This window comes from Maniola jurtina, chromosome 12 (genome assembly GCF_905333055.1).
Source record: "Maniola jurtina chromosome 12, ilManJurt1.1, whole genome shotgun sequence".
Taxonomy (NCBI): domain Eukaryota; kingdom Metazoa; phylum Arthropoda; class Insecta; order Lepidoptera; family Nymphalidae; genus Maniola; species Maniola jurtina.
This window is the reverse complement of record NC_060040.1, coordinates 2,637,218-2,660,348: the sequence shown is the minus strand read 5'-3', so window position 1 is coordinate 2,660,348 and position 23,131 is coordinate 2,637,218. Positions and strand designations below refer to the sequence as shown.

Genomic DNA, 23,131 nt, shown 5'->3' with positions numbered 1-23,131 from the left:
AGTGAGGGGAAATATTAAGCCAAAGGAGATAAAGAAAACTATTTGGTGACCCCCCATAACTCCGAACTAAGGAACTATATTGTGTGTATTTATTTACCCTGCCTGAAGTTATTAAGGTTTAAGGGGAAATGGATGGTAAGGATCGTTTTGCCTTCATAATTAACTTAAAGGGTGGCTTACGAACTACAGCGTATTGTAACGGAATTTAGTGTGAGACCTTTTAGAATAAATTTCGTTACTTTAAGATAAAGTTATATTTAGGGAACGAAACCGTGAGTTTTGGTTGAACTGAAAACAGTAGCTGAGCTATAAAACAAAAGCTGAGCTGTTCAAAAGAAATTAATAAAAAGTGGCAATTAAGCTAATCCTAGACTAGACTTTATGGAATTCTTCTGATTAAATTAGTTTATTCTCCAATTCAAATTTAGAATTTGTTTTAAACAAATTCAGTGTAGTTAAATTATTTTTTTATACTTACGTAAAACCCCCACAGAATTTGCTTTAAAATACTAAAATTAACTGTTAAATGATTATTTTCCTTTATTACAAGTACCTAATAGACAAAGATGAAATACATAATAGAATAAAGAGAAGCTCACGTATTTACCATTATAACTACCTACGAATTTTTAAAAATATTACGAGAAATCTCTCATTCTCCGGAATAAAAAATAGTTCTGTGATAAGAGATACAGAATTTTATCTTTTTTACTCTCCGTCACTCGCTTCATACAATCGTAGTTCCAATTTCATTTGAATATTAAGCAACCAAAGTCCATGAAATTTTGCAGACATGTTCTAGAAACAAATATCTGTGTCTGTGGTGTTTTAGATTTTTCTAAAAATATGTAGTTTTAAAATTACAGGGGCTCAAAGATTTGTATGAAAATTTTTAAGACCGCGTAACTTTGAAACCGAATATTTTAACAGAAATCTGGAAAACCATAGACATAAATATTAGTTTCTAGAATATGTCTGCAAAATTTCATGGACTTTGGTTGCTTAATATTCAAATTAATTTGGAACTACGTTTGTATGAAGCGAGTGACGGAGAGACCCCTCTTAACCTATGGGTTTACTTCATACTTGTTATAAATGAAAAAATAGAATCAGTTAACTGCATTTAACTGGAACAATACTGAATCACTTTACAGAACTGCACTATTCACGAATACCACATTAGTCACTAGAACAAAAAGCTTTTTTCATTCACAAAAATTTATGTCTTTTGAAATATTTTTTTCAATTGTGCGAAAAAAATGCTTAAACGCACCATTTCCATTAACTTCTGCCATGTACCAGTGATATAGGGCTGCCGCTTTTGAATTATTATCGCCATTTTTAGGATCAAGTCGCGTAGAATTTTATTTTGTTGTTCTGTAAATGTTAAAAAGGACCCATGGCTGCATTTTTCACAACAATTTATTCAAAAAATTTGATTTAAAAAATATAATACTGTGCGTTCATCACCATCAACTTATCACCGACAACGGATTTATATTAGAGTGAGAAGGGTTTAGGGCTTAGGACATAATCCACCATCGCCACGCTGCACTGGCCAAGTACGGATAAGCAGATTTCACACACCTTTGAGAACACTGTGGAGAACTCTCAGGCATTCAGATTTCCTTTCGATATTTCCTCTTCTTTCATCGTTAAAGCAAGTGTTTATTGCTTAGAACACAGATACATCCGCAATACATCGCCAAGGTCTCAACCGTATGTAGTCGAAATTCGGCGGATACGTACGAAGCGACAAGCTGTGATAGCCTAGTGGTAAGAACGTCCGCCTACTAATCGGAGGTCGGGGGTTCGATCCCGGGCACGCACCACTAACTTTTCAGTTATGTGCGTTTTAAGCAATTAAATATCACTTGCTTTAACGGTGAAGGAAAACATCGTGAGGAAACCTGCACGCCTGAGAGTTCTCCATGTTCTCAAAGGTGTGTGAAGTCTGCCAACCCGCATTGGGCCAGCGTGGCAGACTATGGCCTAAACCCTTCTCATTCTGAGAGGAGACCCGTACTCAGTAGTGGGGCGGAAATGGGTTGATCATGATGTACGAAGCGAGTTGCCTCCTCATTTCTGATTCGAAAAGATGCACTAGATGCGCGTGTTGCGAAAGTTACGCGTTTAAGAAACCACTAGGCCATATTAGCGCTCGTTTGAGATTTTAGCTTTATGATAATCACTTTCGTGTTAACGATGCTACAATTTTTGAAGCTAGATACATCGTCCTTTATTGAAGTTGTTTATTATCCAATAAAGAAATTCTTGTAACAAGATAGCGTCAGAATGTATGTAATTACAGGGAACGTTGTAATTCCGCCCGACGAGAGATAAGGAAAGCCTGCCGCGAACTACACCATTAGCGCGTGCGCTTGTCGTTAGCAACAACACTGTAACAATGTACAGAGGATGATAACTTTTTTTTGCTGCCAAAGAATATAATATGCGCATGTTTAACACGAAAATTGTTGAAATAAAACTTCTTTAGGCTTTACTTGATAGTAATTTTTTTTCGTAAAACACATATTATTTTTTCGTAAACGGAAGGACGGAAGTGATGGCCGCCAAATAGAACAGCTGTTTAAAGGACGCTATCTTTTGTGGAAGTGTTTGAAAGTACCAAGTGTGTGAGCAGGTAGCTTTTTAGTTTTTGCGGTCTTGATATTCGTTTTTGACAATGTTACAGATGAGTAAACAAGAAAGAAACTTGTTATTATGTATTTGTTAGTAGGCAGTGTTGTAATTCCGTCCGAGGAGAGATAAGGCAAGCAATACTATTAAGCCGCACCCGAGTGTTCGTTAGCAATTAAACACTGTAACAATGTACAGGCGGCATGCCAGTAACAGTTGCTATACACATATTCGGGTCGGCAAATTCGATTCGGCAATTTTTATTGAACAACAAAACCGACCTGAAAGCTATTCATTCATTCATATAATGCAAAATTTTCAAGTTTATAGACCTTTTACATTGTTAATATTATGTCAGTTGAGTGAAAGAAACCGGCTGAGCTTTCAGTTTCGCCACAAGATCGCGTCGTTGTATTGTTACATATTGTAACTTTTTATGATTAGAACAACAAACGAAAGAGCAACTGCTGAGTTTCTTGCCGGCTCTGCTCAGTAGAATCTACATTTCGAACCGGTGGTACAGTCACAAACGTAGACGCATAAGAGAAACTAGTTGTACTACATGAAATAAATGTGATTTTGATCAGTCATTCAGATTATCCTTTTTAACCCCCGACCCAAAAAGAGGGGTGTTATAAGTTTGACGTGTGTATCTGTGTATCAGTCTGTGGCATCGTAGCTCCTAAACTAATGAACCGATTTTAATTTAGTTTTTTGTTTGAAAAGTGGCTTGATCGAAAGTGTTCTTAGCTATAATCCAAGAAAATCGGTTCAGCCGTTTGAAAGTTATCAGCTCTTTTCTAGTTACTGTAACCTTCACATGTCGGAGGTGGTATAAATTTTTAATTTACCTTTGTTATATAATATGAATAGATTTCGTATACAAAAAATCAGACTTTGTTTGACTTTATTTTCGTTAGGTACACGTATCTAATACCATACATAATTATATATGTACGTTAAAATAATATGAAAAACATGTGACTCACATACCTATACAATGTACATAATATTATGTGGGTAAGGCATACAAAGAAATTCAATAGCCGCACTTTGAGGTGCGTTCATAAAGACAATAATATTAGAATAGTTGTCAATCTCATTTTTAGAGCTTCAGTATCAGCATCAACCCATCGCCGTCCCACTACTGAGGACGTATCTCCTCTTAGAATGACAAGGGTTTCGGCGACAGTCCATCACGCTAGCCAAGTGCGAATTGACAGACTTCATACACCTTTAAGAATATGATGAAGAACTGCAGAATATCTATCCAGCTCTTCTCAGTGCTAAATACTAGCTGATGCCCACGACTTCATCCGCGTGAATTTAGTTTTTGAAAATGCCGTGGGAATCCTTTGTTTTTCCGGGATAAAAGAAGCCTATGTCCATCTCCAAGTCTTTATTAATTATAATCTTAATTAATTGGCAAAATAAACGAATAAACCAACAAAAAAATATGTAACTTTCGAATTTATACTTAACTAGCTGATGCCCGCGACTTCGTTCGCGTGGATGTAGTTTTTTAAAAATCCCCTGGGAACTCTTTGATTTTCCGGGATAAAAAGTAGCCTATGTGCTAATCCAGAGTATAATCTATCTCCATTCTAAATTTCAGCCCAATCCGTCCAGTAGTTTTTGCGTGAAGGAGTAACAAACATACACACACACACACACATACAAACTTTCGCCTTTATAATATTAGTGTGATCATTTTTTTTATTATGTTAATAATAACGTTAAATACGTAACTAGGAAAGCTACAGGCAGGGGTCTGATTGACAACAATGTGAAAGCAAGCTTATCTTCTACGAAGCGTAGCTATGACGTAGCGACGTAGAATGAACAAATTCTACGGAAACGGTGGCCGCTACGACAGGTGGGGGGTGATGAAATTTATGCCTCGCCGCCCAGGCCCGGGTTAACTCGGTTATTTCATTATTAAGCTCAATAGTTTTATCGCTTATTTACTTAAAATTTTACTACCTTGAACGCGTTGCAGAGAGTTACCGTGTGTGGGGTTATTGCGTAACGTAACATACTCGTAAAATTATTACTATCGCGTTCGAACTTTACTTAATTGTAGTTATAAGAGTTATTGCAGAACTGAGTCATAATAATTGTGATAGAGTTAAAAATTGGATTTACTTCTTAGTGGTGTGAAGGTTTTTGCAATACTCTTGCAAACATCACCAGAACTTGCAGGAGTCATCTGTCATTGTTTTTTTTTATTCAGATACAAGTTTGACTGCAATTTTACCGCGCCATGGTAAATGAAGATGTAGTTTAATATGGAAGGGGTATGGCAGTTTTCATAAAACCCATACTTATTTGGTTTCTATACGGCATCGTACTGGAACGGTAAATCGCTTGGCAGCAAGGCTTTGCCAATAGGGTGGTTACTTGCCACTGTCAACCAGACCAGACCAGGAATTTAGAAATTACAAAATTCCAAATTCCCCTGCCGGGAATCAAATCCGGGACCTCCCACTAATAAGACTACAACGCTCGCCACTGCGCCAGGGAGGTCAAAGTAAGCAAGTTCTACTTGTTAAAACTAAGTAATAAAGTGAAGTTATTTTTATTCAATACTAGCTGATGCCCGCAGCTTCGCCCGCGTGGATTGGTCAGATCCCCTGCAGCATCAGGATTGAGGAGTTGGACTCCAAATTTTTTATGAAACAATGTCGCAAAGTTCCTCTATCGATTAAAAAAGATATGACGCAAATCGGTTCAGAAATCTCGGAGATTTCGATGTACATAGGTAGAAAAACACAACTCCCTTTTTGAAAGTCGGTTAAAAAGTAGCCTATGTTACTCCCTGGTCAATTCTCTACTTCCCGTATACAAAACGTGTATACAAAATCCCGTCAAAATCGGTTCAGCCGTTCCCAAGATTAGCCTTTTCAAACAGACAGACAGACAGACAGACAGACAGACAAAAATTTTAAAAACGTGTGATTCGGTTATAGTATCGTACAAATAACCATATGACCTTAATATGCGGTAGTTATTTCGAAATTACAGACAGACACTCCAATTTTATTTATTAGTATAGATTGTTGTACCTATCCTTTTCAGGTAAAAGTGTAAAGACAATGGGAAAAGCGAAATAGGTATTAGTCACGTGAAAAATATTTCTAGTACCTAGCTAACGAGTTTTCTTACAAAAAATTGCACCTACTGAAAAACACGGCAAAAATGTTTACAAAAAACGGTAGGTTAATAATAATTGTCTGGCTCATTTCAAAGATATTTTACGTTTTTACACATGATAGAAAATACCTGTGTGTCATTGACACCTCAACGAAGTGTTGAAAACATTTCATATTTTGTGATGATTATTCTTAAGAGGGGTCTCTCCGTCACTCGCTCCATACAAACGTAGTTCGTTTCTCATTGGAATACTAACCTATCATACTCAATGGAATTTTGTAGAAATGTTCCGGGAACTAATATCTATGCCTGTGGCTTTTCCGTTAAAATATTCGGTTTCAAAGTTACGCGGTCTTAAAAATTCACATACAAATCTTTGCGCCCCTGTAATTTTAAAACTACATATTTTTAGAAAAATCTAAAACACCACAGACACAGATATTAGTTTCTAGAATATGTCTGCAAAATTTCATGGACTTTGGTTGCTTAGTATTCAAATGAAATTGGGGCTACGATTGTATGGAGTAAGTGACGGAGAGAGCCCTGTTAATGAGTTTAGGCAAATATCTAACGTTCGCGAAAATGTGTTTGTTTTATTGGCGATCAGCAGTCTATTGTCTTTACCTATTTGTCATGGAAATATTTTTTGATTTGGAAAACAGTAACCACAAGTAAAAAAGCGAAGTTTCCTAGTGGAAAAAAGAAGTTCGCCTAGTGGTTACCCAAAATCCAAACATGCCTTTTTAACCCCCGACCCAAAAAGAGGGGTGTTATAAGTTTGACGTGTGTATCTGTGTGTCTGTGTATCTGTGTGTCTGTGTATCTGTGTGTCTGTGTATCTGTGTATCTGTGTATCTGTCTGTGGCATCGTAGCGCCTAAACGAATGAACCGATTTTAATTTACTTTTTTTTGTTAGAAAGGTGGCTTGATCGAGAGTCTTCTTAGCTATAATCCAAAAAAAATGGTTCAGCCGTTTAAAAGTTATCAGCTATTTTCTAGTTTTCTTGTAGAAAAGAAGGTTAGATAACCCATAGGTTCATAATATTCAAGTGTCAATTGACAAATGTCAAGCTGTCAAGATGGACGTTGCCTAGATATACATAATTATTTATTTGAAAATGATTTGTCGGGGGTGTTGAAAATTTTTAATTTACACTTGTTAAATCCTAATCCTGTTTTAAATCTGATATATTAAGGTATTTTTAAATTAAAAAAACCGTACCAAATCCTAATAATATCACACTTCACACAAATATTATAAAGGCGAAAGTTTGTGTGTGTGTGTGTGTGTGTATGTTTGTTTGTGTTACTTCACGCAAAAACTACTGGACGGATTGGGCTGAAATTTAGAATGGAGATAGATTATACCCTGGATTAGCACATAGGCTACTTTTTATCCCGGAAAATCAAAGAGTTCCCGAGGGATTTTTAAAAAACCTACGTCGCGGGCATCAGCTAGTCTACTATAAAATTATCGTGAAAGTTTTGGATGTTTGTAGTTCATGCCAAAACGACTGAACAGATTTGGCTGGAATTTGGAATGAAGATAGTTTGTATTTTTGCGCTGTAATAACACCTACTTAAGCTACTTTTATCTCGGAAAATCAAAGAGTTCCCGCGGAATTTTTGAAAAACTTATATCCACCCTCAGAAAGTCGCAGCCATCAACTAGTTTTCATATGTGTCTGTCTTTTTATCTGTCCTTCTATCCGTATGTTTGTAAGTTCGCGCTTACCTGTGAAACGGCTGAACTTTTTTCGGGACTTTCCCAGTTAGGTAGATTACAATAAACTTATTATTTAGGCTATCTTTTATCTTGGACAAACAAAGGTTTTTTTAAAAAGTATGAAAGAACAAAATCTACGCGGACGAAGTCGCAAGCAACAGCTACTAAATTACACATTAATGTTTACTAATAAATCAATTAAAAAAAAAAGTATTTACAAAATAAATATGAACTTGATAAATTTATTATAATTAAATAATTTAACATAGGTACCTACCAGTAAAATAACAGAACCGTATAATAAAAACATTACTATAAACAGGCATTTCCTCAAAACTTATCAATAACATGCAAGGTTTTCCGCGAATAAACAATTTTCATACAATACTTTATCTACCTGTAATTGGCACTGAAACGTTACACTCACCTTTCATACAGCCGGCATGTTATCAATATCCTTTGCACAATATTCAATTAGAGCACAGTCTATACACACCGAGCATACGAGGGTCGTTAGAACGGCTTTTCCATCAATTTTTCATTAAGGTGCCCGGTTAAAACACGCCCGAAACGTGTAAACGATAACATAACATAAAAGCTCCACGTCCGATCTGTACGAGCTCACTAGCAAAACTGGGAGCTTTGCTGTGAATGCTCCGAACCCGAACTTTACTGAAAAGAGATGGGTATATAGGAACGAGAGGGACATAAACGGGTGCAGAGGTGCGCAGAAAAGAATTAGATGTTTATTGTGGGCTACGTGTAATAGGATAACAGAACTGCGTGAGTATGTTGAGAGCTTTTTAGCAGTTTCGAGTGTCAAAAGCTCGGTGTTTTTTGTTAACTCCTCGCGTTCATATCACCCTAGTACAATAGTGCGTTTACATAAAACAGCTTTTCTTTTTCGGTTTGTTTATTTTCCAACTTCAATGAAAGAGATTCTCAAACGCATATTTTATTACGAAAGCTAAGCTTTTTTTTCAAGTTTTTTTTATTCGAAATGGACCTAATAACTTCGATTTTATGTAATTTATACAACCTTCTATAATAATAATATTCTACGTAACTCACACACATTCATTAGTGAAATATTCAAAGTAGTGTTTGAGTTATCGCCAAAAAATGGGGGTTTTAAAAACTTATCCTTGTAAAAAAAATAAAACTACGTAGGGCCAAGGTTTTTAGTTACCTAGTTTTCAGTTTCATAAAGGAAACTTTTTAGAAACATCAGTTTTTCTAAATTGTCATGATTTTCAACGGTCAAAAACTGCTTTTTAACCGTTTTTTAGACTATATTAGGACGATTGTATTAGATTTTAAATACATTGATATATACCTAGCACTTTTGTAAAAGTATTAAACTTACTTCAAAAGAGTGCCTAATCTCATTACAAAGTACATAACTGAATAAATTTTAAGCTAGTGGGTTGGCGATTATGATAATTTTTATACGTGACCTGCATTATATTTACTGAAAAATGATTTTTATTTTATTGTAAGTAGGAGTATCTAGTAGGCTTGACATAGTTAGTAAAAAAAATATTTAGGCCGCAATACTCATTATGTAGAACAAAATAAAAGGGAAAACACAAAGTATTGTCGAGTTTTTTCACGACAAAGGTTTTAAATGCGGCCTACTTTTGTTTCTATTTTGCAAAATTTGTATGAAACTCTCCGGTTCGTTTGATGCGAACAGATTGTTTTCCTTTTGTACCCGGCTTAGTAAAAAGTGCATTATTTTGTGGAGTATTATAAATAATTATGTTGCTGAGTTATTCTGCCTTCCTATTTCTAAAAAGCGGTTATTCTGTAAAAAGTTCTTTTTGAGTTATCGCCAAAAACATGAGAAAGAAAAACTTATGTTTCTATAAATTTTACTACGTAGGAACACACTAAGAACCTTGGTACCATATAAGTATCATTTTTGTACAAAAATCTGTTTTCGAAAATTTCCTTGAGTTTTTTGCTTAAAATCTACTATCGCAGTTATTAAAAGCTTTGTGGACATCTACTATTGAACACAGTTTCGTTAGTGATTGGTCGGTGACTCAAAATAGTTAACGCCCATTGAGATTATTGTCTCTGTCATTTGTATGGAATTACGTAACAGAGAGGGCAATATCTAACTTCTTTCCGTGAATAGAGTGTAGTATGTTGCGAGTATACGATTGAAGATAGATGTACGCATCGGCATTAAAATGTAAAGGCTCCTCAAAATTCAAGAATGGCATTGTTGCGTGCTCGCATTCAGAACAATGAATGGGCACAACAAAAGCAAGGCACAAGGCGAAGCAAAAAAGTGCGAATCGGACCGTCCAAATGCTTTCAGAATGTGAAATTAATTTGACCATTTGGCGGCTACCAAAGATAATTCAGAATATTGTAGACAAAGAGACGGTGAGATTATTTTCCTACATGTAATAATCATCATCATGATCACTCCATCGTCGGCCCACTACTGAGCACGGGAATGAGAAGGGCTTAGGCCACAGTCTGCCACGTTGGCCCAGTGCGGATTAGCAGACTTCACACCTTTGACTATGGAGAATTTTCATTCATGCAGGTTTACTCGCGATGTTTTCCTTCACCGTTAAAGCAAGTCATATATTATTGCTTAAAACGCACTTAGCACCGAAAAGTCAATGGCGCGTGTGCGTTAACCACTAGGCTATCGTGGCTATCACATAATATTATAATAATGTTAAAACAAAAAATGTTGCAAATGCACGAACCAGGGGGAAAATCACTATTCTCTCTTTTAACCCCCGACTCAAAAAGAGGGGTTTTATAAGTTTGACGTGTGTATCTGAGTATCTGTATCTCTGTGTGTCTGTCTGTGGCATTGTAGCTCGTAAACTAATGAACCGATTTTAATTTAGTTTTTTTTTGTTTGAAAGGTGGCTTGATCGAGAGTGTTCTTAGCTACAATCCAAGAAAATTGGTTCAGCCGTTTGAAAGTTATCAGCTCTTTTCTAGTTACTGTAACTTTCACTTGTCGGGGGTGTTATAAATTTTGGCCAACACTTGTGTTGGCATGTGTTTATATATCTTTTTTGAATGGTATAATTACACTATAATATAGAAAAAAATTATAACTCTCTTTTGTTTTCTTCATAAGAGAGGTAAAATTATTCAAATAATGAATAAAATTTTACTTTTTACTTTCACAGCGAAAATAGTCATTTCTATAATGAAATATCGCCTCCATCTCCGAAACTTACAAAAGAAATTCAATTCTACAACAAAAGACACCAAAGAATCATCCATCCCGAACCCAGAATTAATATAATGGGCAGTAAATTAACTTGGAGTGAAAAATCATTCGTCTGGAATACATAAAATAAATAGGCTAAGAGCTTTGGATTATTTTATTCAGTCCAGTCCGAATTTGTTCGGCGATAATCGTTCGAATAAAATTTTATGTATTCGATTCAGAAGCGGATTCAGCGCCTTCGTTAGGAGGGTTTAGTGTTTGTTCTTTTTGTGTTTAAAATTGGAACGTTTAATAGGATTTGTTTACTTTGTTAACCACGAAATTCTTTCCTGACAGTTCATACCAAGCAAATTAGGTTGGTATTGTTAGTTCTTTAGTTTCTGTATCCTACTAATATTATAAACGTGAAAGTTTGTATGTATGTATGGATGTTAGGTACTTTGGAAGGACCACCTCTGAAGAATGACCTATTAAACAGAAAGAGAATTATCAAAATCGGTTCTTTGGCAGAGAAATCGCGTAACAAACGTACAAAAAATAAATAACAGTCGAATTGAGAACCTCTTCCTTTTTTTGAAGTCGGTTAAAAAGTGGTTTGCATTGACCCCCATCTCAACCCTTCTCTGACTACGCCCCTGATGCAAATGTTGTTCAGCAACTGTTTACGTGTCCGGTGATGTGTGAAAATGGTTTTATCGGCCAGTAAATACAACACATAGTGGTGCTCGATGTAATGCACAAACTAAATGGGAAAGCCATTCACACTCGGCGTCGTCTACACCAGACGTGTAGTGCTCATTCAAGCACAAACAGAGCATCAAACAGATTACATTTCGTTAGTGAAGTTCTAACAGTGCGTAAGTCAAAAAAGTTAACTTTACAGGAGAGTAATAAAACAGTACAAAATCTGAAAATTTAGACGTGCGTGCCCGAGATTGACCCTCGGACCAAATACTTGTAGGAGACCAACATCTTTACCAGTAGGTGCCAGTAGACTATCACCACTACCATTATCTCTTACACTGGTGTTTAACAGGGCTCTCTCCGTCACTTACTCCATACAATCGTAGTCCCAATTTCATTTAAATATTAAGTAACCAAAGTCCATGAAATTTTGCAGACATATTCTAGAAACTAATATCTGTGCCTGTGGTGTTTTAGATTTTTCTAAAAATATGTAGTTTTAAAATTACAGGGGCTCAAAGATTTGTATGTGAATTTTTAAGACCTTTGAACTTTGGAAAACCACAGGCATAAATATTAGTTTCTGGAACGTTTCTACAAAATTCCATTGAGTATGATTGCTTAGTATTCCAATGAGAGATGAACTACGGTTGTATGGAGCGAGTGACGGAGAGACCCCTCTCAATAACTATTTTCGGTACAAAGAATCAAAAGCTTCATTTGTATAATCCGCTAAAAAAGACAATTATCTGTATGATATTATGCAGCATGAGACATACGAGTACACCACTCGCCCTCCCATAGCTAAGCATGCAGGACAAGCCACCCACCAAGCAAACCCTAAGTACCACGACTCAACACCACGCAACCAGAAACCACACACCAGAACCCACTCGATACGTTTCGCTCCGAAACCGCAGCATCCTCACGAGATGCAAAGACTTTGCAAAGGTCTACTTTCGCAAAGTAACGCCTGCTTCTATACAACAATATTTGGCACTGAAAATACTTTGGTGTGAACAAAGCCTAAACTGTAAATGCCTACTGTACCTCTACTCTAAATTATGTTATTGTTATTGCGTTTCCGGTCAGTAATTTGTACAATTATTGACAAATGACAGTTATTGTACAGATTAAAATGTTTTTGTTATTTTATAATACTTATCGAAATGCCCATTTTGTTGACATGTTTTAATCGTGTTTGGAGCAAAAAATACGTGTACAAAATATTTTGATTAAACACGATTTCTGTTCTGGATTTACAAGCCAGCTGTTATATTTACAAAACGTATAATTACACTGCTTCTTTTAAGATTTTATCGTTGTTATTTACTACATCCATGATAATTAAAAAGCCTCAATAGCTCAACCGGTAAAGGAGTGGAATGAAAACCGAAAGGTCGACGGTTCAAACCCCGCCCGTTGCACTATTGTCGTACCTACTCCTAGCACAAGCCTGACGCTTAGTTGGAGAGGAAAGGGGAATATTGGTCATTTAACATGGCTAATATTCTTATTATAAAAAAATAAAAAAAATAAAAAATTGTCACTAGTTGTAGGGACTTACACAAGACGCAGTCTTTCGCCCGCGCCGCCTGAATCCAGCGGCTTCCTGTGACTCGTTTGAATCGTCTGTCTACAGTTAAGTACTAGTCGTGGATCTGCCAACGCTGTGCTTTCGGGTACCAGATCGTAATTTCAACACCTTGGGACCCCAACGTCGTAAATTGGTAAATTACATTGTTGTGTAGGCACTAAACAAATGCAAGAGCAAAATTTTATCCCTCTTTTATTCATTTTATTCTAGAACTCAATAAAAATCCGACAGTATTTACCCAGACGTGATTTAAATCAAGCATTTTAATAATAATTCAATCACCGTTTGTCAAAGCGCCCAAAAATATGTACATAATAATGTTTTTCAAGACTGCATTTGATCAAAACACATTAGCATAGGAGCCCGACGGGTTCGCGAGTTGATTTGCATGAAAAATTCCGTTCGTACATACCTATTCACAAACAATGAGGTTGTATTGGCGATGTAGTGCACATTGTTTGTGCCTTTGTTCTAGCTGACGTATTGTACCTACTGCGAATTTTCTGTGAAAATATTAGGATGAAAATAGTTCAAATTCCAATCAAACAATTACATATTACTATTGCATGGGAATGTAGTTTTCTGTACTGGTAGATTTATTGTTCCATTGGATATGATTTCAAGTAATTAGAAGCACCTATCTAAACAAAAACTATTGTTTAAAATTCCGATATCAGTACGTTTTTGTAACTTGTATACCAAATAACATGAATTTTATATCCTAAATTCAAACCGGTGACCTTTATTGTCAGCTCTAACAAGCCATTTTTCTCTACATTGACAAAAATAGGTACTTAATCTATCTTTGTCCTATCCAAAATTAAAATGCACTTAAATTCCGTTCGGTAAACCGACATGTCGACCGCAAGTTGATGTGATTTTAATCGCAAATTCATACAAGCGATCTGTGTTTGTTTTTAAAAAGTACCTACCGCCTGAAATGTACGAATTTTAATTTGTGACGTGTACGCTGATATGAACGCACATTATATTGATCAAACGCTAACCCGTCGAATTCAATGAATTGGCCCAGGTATGGAATGGAATTATAACGTAATATGAATATATTAGAATTTAAAAAAACCCGTGATAGTCTCGCGGTTAAGACGTCCGCCTCCTAATCTGGAGGTCGGGAGTTCAACCCCGGGCACGCACTTTTTGGAGTTATGTGCGTCTTTGAATATCATTTGCTTTAACTGTGAAGGAAAACATCGTGAGGAAATCTGCATGCCTGAGAACTCTCCATAATGTTCTCAAAAGTCCGCCGATCCGCACTTGGCCAGTGTGTTGAATGCTTTGTTTGAATATCTGACCGACAGACTTTTTGAGTTTTTAAAAACCCCCGTATCTGTCTCCGGAATGCAAGCTCTCTGCACTAAACAGATGATGCCTGCGACTTTTTCAGCGTGGATTTTGGGCTACTTTTTAACACGGAAAATCAAAGACTTCCTACGGGAAATTTTAAAAAACAAAATCCACGCGGATGAAGCTTGATTATAATATTTGTATACATTCTATGACCAAGCACTGATGACATCATTCAAGTTTTAGACGTAAGGATTAATGTGCGATCAACTTAAACCTCTGTCCGATATTCACTGGAGCGGACGTTTATTTCGTTGATTTGGCTCGTTGGTAGGTTTTGCTCTCTGATTTCGGATTAAATGGCGGCGATAAATTCTGATATTATTATAGAAATCACAACTGCTTTTAAATACACTAGCTTTTAAGCGTGATATTTGGGTTAATGCCTTTATATTCTATTTATATCTAGGCTTTCGTCATAATATTGTTTTATACAAGTTTTAACCAGAACGCTAGCAAAAACTTGTTTTCGAATAGTTGAATTTCGAATGATTTTTGAAAACATTTTCGAATTTTTTTGAAAACATATTTGTGATTGGTTCGCCTCTCAAAATGGTTAGGTAATACCTAACCATTTATATTTTTTTATGTTTATGTAACAACATCTAACACAGTTTTATGTTTTTTTCCTTTGCATAGGATCAAGTGACAGAGAGACCCCTACGGCCTATACTAACTTTTCTCCGTGGATAAAGTATAGCATTTACAAAATATAATGCTTTTTTCTTCAACCAAATATACCTAATGCTATAGTGTCATGATCGCAATCACCTCTGATTGATTGACGCTCGCTCAGTATTGGCCACGATAAATTGTTGCAACAAGAAGAGCATAAGTTCAGCCAATCACAACAATTGCGATTGTAATAATGATTGATGCAAGTTTTTCGGAATCGACCTGCTGTTAAGAGGGGTCTCTCCGTCACTCGCTCCATACAAACGTAGTTCGTCTCTCATTGGAATACTAACCAATCATACTCAATGGAATTTTGTAGAAATGCTGCGGGAAATAATATCTATATCTGTGGTTTTCCAGATTTTCGTTAAAATATTCGGTTTCAAAGTTACGCGGTCTTAAAAATTCACATACAAATCTTTGAGCCCCTGTAATTTTAAAACTTCATATTTTTAGAAAAATCTAAAACACCACAGGCACAGATATTAGTTTCTAGAATATGTCTGCAAAATTTCATGGACTTTGGTTGCTTAATATTTAAATGAAATTGGAACTACGATTGTATGGACTAAGTGACGGAGAGAGAGCCCTGTTAAATATTATTGGCGTAACATACGTCGTTTGCCTGTTATTTTTGTAGCGAGATAATACAGCAATGTTACATTACTCGCAATCTGTATGGAGCGGGCAGCAAACACGGCCCGCTGGGAAATTCCCTAGTTGTACCGTGAAACGAACAATAGCGCATGTTTATGAGTGCAAAGTGTTAGGGAATTAACACAATATCTAACATTCTAACACAATAAACGAACGGGATTTGTATGGAGATTAAAACTGACGTATCTTTGTTACAACAATTCATACTAATACTAGAGATGCCCGCGGCTTCGCCCGCCTGGATTTCGGTTTTTTTAATCCCGCAGGAACTCTTTGATTTTCCGGGATAAAAAGTAGCCTATGTCCTTCCCCGGGATGTAGCCCATGTCTGTACCAAATTTCATCAAAATCGGTTCAACGGTTGGGCCGTGAAAACGTAGCAGACAGACAGACAGACAGACACACTTTCGCATTTATAATATTAGTATGGATTATCCCAAGGTGCTGGAACAGCGACCTCACACCTGTAAGCGCAGCGTGGATGAATCCCCAGTAGGGGGACAGACGACGTCAGGCGAGTCACACGGAGCCGCTGGATTTAGGCTGCGTAAGACGGTGGCGTGTAGAAGACCCTATAAGCGACTAATAGCTCGTTCGCACAGGCTGCGTAGGCGTAGACGTAGCGCGTACCATTGCGTTGTAACGTATGGAACTGTATGAAACATGGCACACCGCTTGCGTAAAGCGTGGACGTATGCGTAACCCCGTGTGTTATGGGTTTACGCGCGTCACTACGCACGTCTCACGTGTACGTGCTTGGTGTAAATCGGCCTTAAATCCAGCAATGGACGTCTTTTGACTGATGATCACGAACTTCTTCGCGCCGTATTGATTCAACCGATTGGGCTGAAATTCGGAATAGATATACCTTACACCCTGAATTAACACGTAGGCTACTATTTAAGGAGTTCCCGTGGAATTTTTGAAGAACTTAAGTAAGTAGGTATATCCACGCGTACGAAATCTAATTACCCTTAGGCTTCTACGGGACTTAATCATCCTTAATAGGCTACATTTCATAAACCCTAATTAATATTCAAGTAAAATTACACGAACAATTGACACTCGACGTTTGAATTACAGAATAATTTATTCTATAGCATTAATAGGCTGCGGTTAAACAACGCGAAAATTCTCCTGTGGCTACCGCGCGGTACTCGATCGCTAGGCGCGCTCTCGTGTTTAAGCGAGAGTGAACTCTATTTACTAGGCAAGAGCATTCAAATTCCTCACAATATGACCGCGCTGCTGCGTGCTGCTGCCGCGCGCTATCCACGCGTCTAAGGGTGAGATCTATAAACCGCACTCAGACTTTGCTTAGACTTAAGCCAGAGTTAAAACCAGACAGATGTATATCTCTCACATAAATCTGTCTCGTTTTAACTCAATCTTAAGTCTGAGCAAAGTCAAAGTGCGCTTTATAAATCTCACCCTAAGTCTCAGTGAGCTTTTCCTGGATTAACAGTACTGTGAGCCACCAAAACAGCAGTAAAGTTCATACGTTAAACAGGGTCTTTAGCAACCACGGCAAGCACGTATAGACGCGGATAAATTCACGCGCCATATAAACACGCCCTTAGTAGCCTAAATTATAAAATTTTAATTATTTCTTTGTTCGTTATTCCAAATGACAAGCCAACTTGATCTTTCTTTGAGATACTTTTCCCCCCTCATTTTCACAAGTAGGGGCGAGAGGGCGCGGACAGTAATTGCTGGAACACGGCTCGCTCTTGACCGATTTTCATTTTATTCTGCAGTTGATATAATTGGAGCACGTAAACTAGAAATCCGGATAAGATTGTGACTTACAAGTTGCTCGACAGGACTTTGCCCATTAAAGTCAAAGAAAAGGAATATCTTTTTTAACATCTCGATGTCAGAAATCGAAATGAAAGAAAATAATTTTATTTGTTTCACATAGTTTCACACAGTAGACAGTTTGAGTTGTTTGTGCATAAAAATCCTATTTTATTTGTTCTGTAATTATATGAGATAGCTACATTTCAGTTTATGCTTACAACTAATGAGTTATGATTAAAATAATTCAAATATTATTACATCTTTATTTACCTTTAAGGCAAGATAGTTTTGCATCCACGTGCAACAAAACGAAATGGCCCCGACTCAGCGTAAATACTGCAGGTTTTGAGAAGCCTGGGTCCTGGATTTCTGCCGGGACCAGAATGAGTGAATACGCCCTAGCTTACAGCCTTCGCAGTTGAATTCAATGGAAGGGAATAGTAATAGATAACAAAATATTGCGACCTCTTTGTTGTGACTGCCCAGGTGTAAGGGAAGATGTGTATACCTACTGACGGAATGTGTGAAGTGCCTGATAGGACGTAGCGTTGGGACATGTAATAGTATATTTCATTACAAGTGCGGAAAGGCTGTCATTGCAAAGAGTTCCGACAAATGTCTACCCGAGCCGAGGCGTAGCTGAAGGCGAGGGTTGACAGTCGGAACGAGTTGCAATGACGGTTCCGCACGTGTACTGAACGACTATTTTTAATACAGTTGCGAAAAAATGAAGCAATTTAATAAAATAATAAAAACACAATAAACTCAACTAACTTAATTTAATTTAATTTAAAACAACTTTATAAAAAACTAGGGTCGAAATTACTCATTTTAGGCAACCAAGAACTAAACTCGCAAAGAAAATTTCTGAAAAATGGCGCCAACCGTAGAATATAAGCAGAATTTTTTTTTTCTTCACCCATTCTGGTAGGCAAAGGGAACTATGTCCATACAGCCAAGTCTTCAGTAGAAGTTTTTTATTGATATGAAATGAAAATGAAATTTAATGAGATGAAATGAAATGAAACCTAACCAAACTCATTCAATCAAATCATTAAATCTGATATTGAAACAAATTAGTAGCTTCTTATTAGAAATACGTATTTGCATGAATCATAAAAACTTCTATGATTTTTTTTTAGTAAAAACTTCATGGTTGGTTTTTCTTTTTAATATTTTGACAGTTGGGAAAGAAAAAGCACGAGTGCGGGAAAGGTAAAGAAAAAGCACGAGTATGTAATAGCCCACATCCCGAACGCTATACGTCCCTGCAATACGCCACTTTTTGAGCAACTGTATTAAAAATATTATTTTGACAAACCCGACGTCTGAGGCAGCAAAACGTATGTATAGGATGGTCTGTAGTATTAGAAGTCGTAGAAATGATAATTAAATAGTATTTACATATAGTTAATATAGTATAGACTTACGAAAGCCACATGGTCGCATTAGTAACTCAGCTCTTTAAAGGAGAGTAAAAATAACGTAACATTCACCCTAAATGGAAGCAATATTTACTCAACCGCAGAAATCACTAAGAAATACAGGTAAATCCAACAGTTACGCTACAACATAACCACAACCTCCACAGTTCTCAAGACTCAAAAGCAACGCATGTTTATACAGGCTGCTCCAAAGAGGATTGTTCCTACTAATTACCAAATTATACAACAAACCAAACCGCCTCACTCGAACTGAGCCAAGGAAACTATCGCCTAAACAAACACAGACAGAATAAACAAGAGTCGATTCATTCAATTAACGTTGCTAAATGAGCAACACGCTTAGGAAAAGACATAGAACCTTCGTATATAAAATACAAGAGGATGCCCGCGGCTTCAACAGCGTGTATTTCGGTTTTTTAAAATCCCATAGGAACTCTTTGATTTTCCGGGATAAAAAGTAGCCTATGTCTTTCCCCGGTATGTATCCCATGTCTGTACCAAATTTCATTAAAATCGGTTCAGCGGTTGGGCCGTGAAAACGTAGCAGACAGACAAACAGACCGACACACTTTCGCATTTATAATATTAAGTATGGATATTTTTCATGCAGTTGAAGTACTTTAGATATAACAAAAGCGAGCTGTGAATGCGATACAGTATATTTAACGACTGCATCTTAGTCATGTTTAAAACCACAAAATTATCTCGTTGATTTAAAGAATCTGTTATTATACTTGCTCATTGCAATTGAATATACAGCTACACTCCGACATAAAATATTTCCATTGCTAAAAGACAAAGACTTCATATCCTTGTTTTAATAATGAAAATATATATTTTTGACTTAGCCTACAAAATAGAACAATCCAAAATATACTTACGCCCTCCGTCAATGGATGAATCAACTAATGAGGGTTCTTCACATAACTGAGCAACAAGTCAAGAATGAGGACTACCTACCTATTTCGCACTATACGATTTATCTATTAAGGCTCATCTTTTATTAAAAAAACCTTGAAATATCGTGAAATATACAATGGGTTTGGTTCAGTTTGAGATATTTTACATGATTTTTTATGACCAATTGGTCTGATAATTTGGCAAAAGCTTATAGCTTGTGTCCTGCAAGAGGACAGGCTGCATTGCTTTTTGTTGCCAAGCAACACAGACGATCGACTCCCTGAGGTGTTCATTTAGTTGAAATGTATGGGTAACATCCCAATTACGTTGTTACCCTTGTAATAAACTGTGGGGGGTGATGATATTGTAAGTCTGTCAGAGGAAAACATTGACGTAGGAAAGTAGGTATACATATACAGCAGCCAGTTCTCGAACAATATGACATCGCTCAAGTGGGTGCACATTATGTACACATCTATGTTTCTTGTTAAAACATGTAAAACAGAGTTTTATGATATCAACAACTTCAGTTTATCACTTAAAGTTTAATTAAATTCCAAAATGTTTATACTTATTTAACTTCTTATCATTGACAATTACTAAGTTTTTTTTAACATTCTGTAGGTAGAGACAATGATAGAGTTAAGTGTTTTCTTCGTACTTACCGTAAACTGAGATTGTAAATCCTAAAGCTATATTCCGAACCTAAACCTAGCGAAACTAATACAAGAAATATTTAATAAGAAACCCCTCTTTTCACAAACCAGTGTTTGTGGTGTCCATAAGCAAAAATTCGACCCAACGCACTCAGTATAATAACGCTTTGCTAAATAATTCACAAATAGATAACCAGCCGCGTCCCAGTAAGGGTCAGCGCACACCAAGCACGCTAGACGGCAAGTGGAGTTGAGGCGTGGCGAGTGGCGACTTTCGGAACAAGGAATTTCGCCGAAAAACCAAAGTGGCTGACATAGTTGATGTGGCAGACTTGTTCTGAAGTGGAAATCACGTACCGTAGGTATAACGTGCAGTATTCGATATGAAAAAGTTCGCAATTGTGCATTTTCAGTCGACATCTCATGAGGGTGCTCCGGTGTCAGAGTGAAACGTACATTGAGTGTGTTCCAGAGGATTTTTGTGGTATTGTGTGTTGGTGGTGTGTTTTGGTTGATTTATTGCTTTTGCTTCTTTAGAAGAAAAGAGGTGGGCGATGCATATCGAAAGCTGCAGGTTGTACCGTATAAATTTTCCTCTTAAAAGTAAAGAATTAAAAATTTGTCGCTCAGAATTAATCAAGCCGTTGAAGTTGCATCAATCATTACTACTATCTCAATCATTATAGCTGGCTGGATTTATGGTATTCTTGCTGCAACAATGCATGTCGTCCAATAGTGAGATATATCGACCAATCAGAAGTGATTACGATCGTCATTCTGTAGCTGTCATTTTATCGTAATCGATCAGTGAATTTCGATGTCACTCCGCTTCGTCTGTGAGCGTTGCTCGTAATGCATTTTACGCGAAACGCTTCGTTTATTCCGATCACGTCACCAACTACGCTGGGACATTGTTTTTGCAAACAATCGATACATTTTTTCACGTAGATTTTTTCCCTTTATTTGCTTTAGCGGCTCCGGAGCGAAGCCCACGCATAATGTTGTAATGACTAAATCAGAACCTTAGAGGTTTTCCTTCTCGGAATTTGTTGTACAATGGACTACTAACGAAAAGGGTTGGTAATATGTCTTAAAGTTTTGGCTTCAGCAACGTAGGTGGGCAGAATGATCGGAAAATTGTATCATAAAAATGTGAAATTAAGGCAAAAGAGAATGAACAGCACTCTATGGAGTTTGGGCCACTTACAAATATTTTTGTGTCTCAATAAAAGTTTACATATAATAAAGCTTGATATCCCTACTTTCATATAAAAAAAGAATTTTTAATTTATTCCTCCCAGTTTCTGAGAAAAACAGTTTTATGTAAAAGGTTAGGTTAGGTTTAGTAAGTAAGTTTTATTAGGTAAAGTAAAGTAGGTAGTAGTTTCCACATATCACCAGGACGATTTTAGTGCTGCCTATATGGTGCAAGTACATAGTTATTCCCAATGAATCACTATTTGAAGATGTATAAGGTGCCATTGCATTTGCCTATACATATTTTTATGATGAAGTTTTAGCATATAAGGAGCTTAATACGGAGGAAATAAAGTTCTCAACTCGACGTACAAGACAACGCGCAACGGTCAACGATATGGGATTAAAATATCTAAATTCGAACCACCTTGAAAACTGCAATCATAGAGTATGTAAACACTACGACTGCAATTATCAAAATTGACAGAAAGCAAAAACCATAGACCTGCAACTAGCACTTATCGAGTTGATTCGATTCGATCAAGATGGTTTGCAAAACTCGATTTTTTTAAATACTACTATGAAAATAATAGTCTTTAATCGATTATAACTCGACCACCACCGATTTTGATCATCGATTTCGTAAAATAACATCACTATGGTATGTCTTCCGATAAAAATGGAGACTGGATTTCTGTATAGTAACATTTGAAGTACTTTTAAAATGAGGAAAAAATCTCGGGATAGTCAGCACTTTATTTTTTATGCCGAACTGAATTATAAAATAAAACATAAATTATGAAAATAATTATCTTCTGACACAAGCGTGGCCCGTGTATGATCATTCTCCTTTTCTTTAAAAAAATAACAAACCTTATAGTTACCCAAGCACTTCGTCATAATTATTTTGATCACTTTTTAATATTTATTGCGAGATACACCTATTCGAGCAAAATAAATGAATATGATTCTGAGATAGGCTTGCGCTTGACGCATATCATGCCGGAGAAAGAGAGCAATGATGAGTTGGAGCCCACCTGCCCAGAAGATGCCCACTCACTCTTGTCTTGAATGTATTCAAGTTATACTTGGCCGGAAACTTGAACGCCGGGAGGGCATTCCATGCCCTAGCGGTTCGCATCAGAAACGATGATCAGAGACGCTTCGTACGAGTAGATTGGATGTCGACCACATATTATAAGGATCTCAGTAGGTAGTTTAATTGGCCAAATCTTTAGATGTGTAATTTAAGTATGCGTTAACTGCTCTGATTTTGTCCTATAATGCCACGCTATAATGTAATCTAATAATTTTAAGTACTTACCTATTTATTATTAATTAATTACTTTCGTAGCATTAAGAAAAACCTGTACACTGTACAGTACCTGTTTAGTTCTGCAATAAAGGCTCTTTTTATTTTA

General features: G+C 36.7%; 1 protein-coding gene and 1 long non-coding RNA gene across 2 annotated transcripts in view; one reads left to right on the top strand and one right to left on the bottom strand.

Annotated features, from left to right (window-relative positions):
- Positions 1 to 8,163, bottom strand: part of LOC123870289 (spondin-2) — a 51,858-nt gene extending 43,695 nt beyond the window's left edge. Inside the window, exon 1 of the mRNA XM_045913526.1 lies at positions 7,948 to 8,163. The gene's annotated coding sequence lies outside the window, so the exon portion shown is untranslated. The remainder of the gene's footprint in view (positions 1 to 7,947) is intronic.
- LOC123870295 overlaps positions 1 to 23,131 on the top strand; it is a 42,826-nt gene that overhangs the window by 4,098 nt on the left and 15,597 nt on the right. The window lies entirely within an intron of this gene.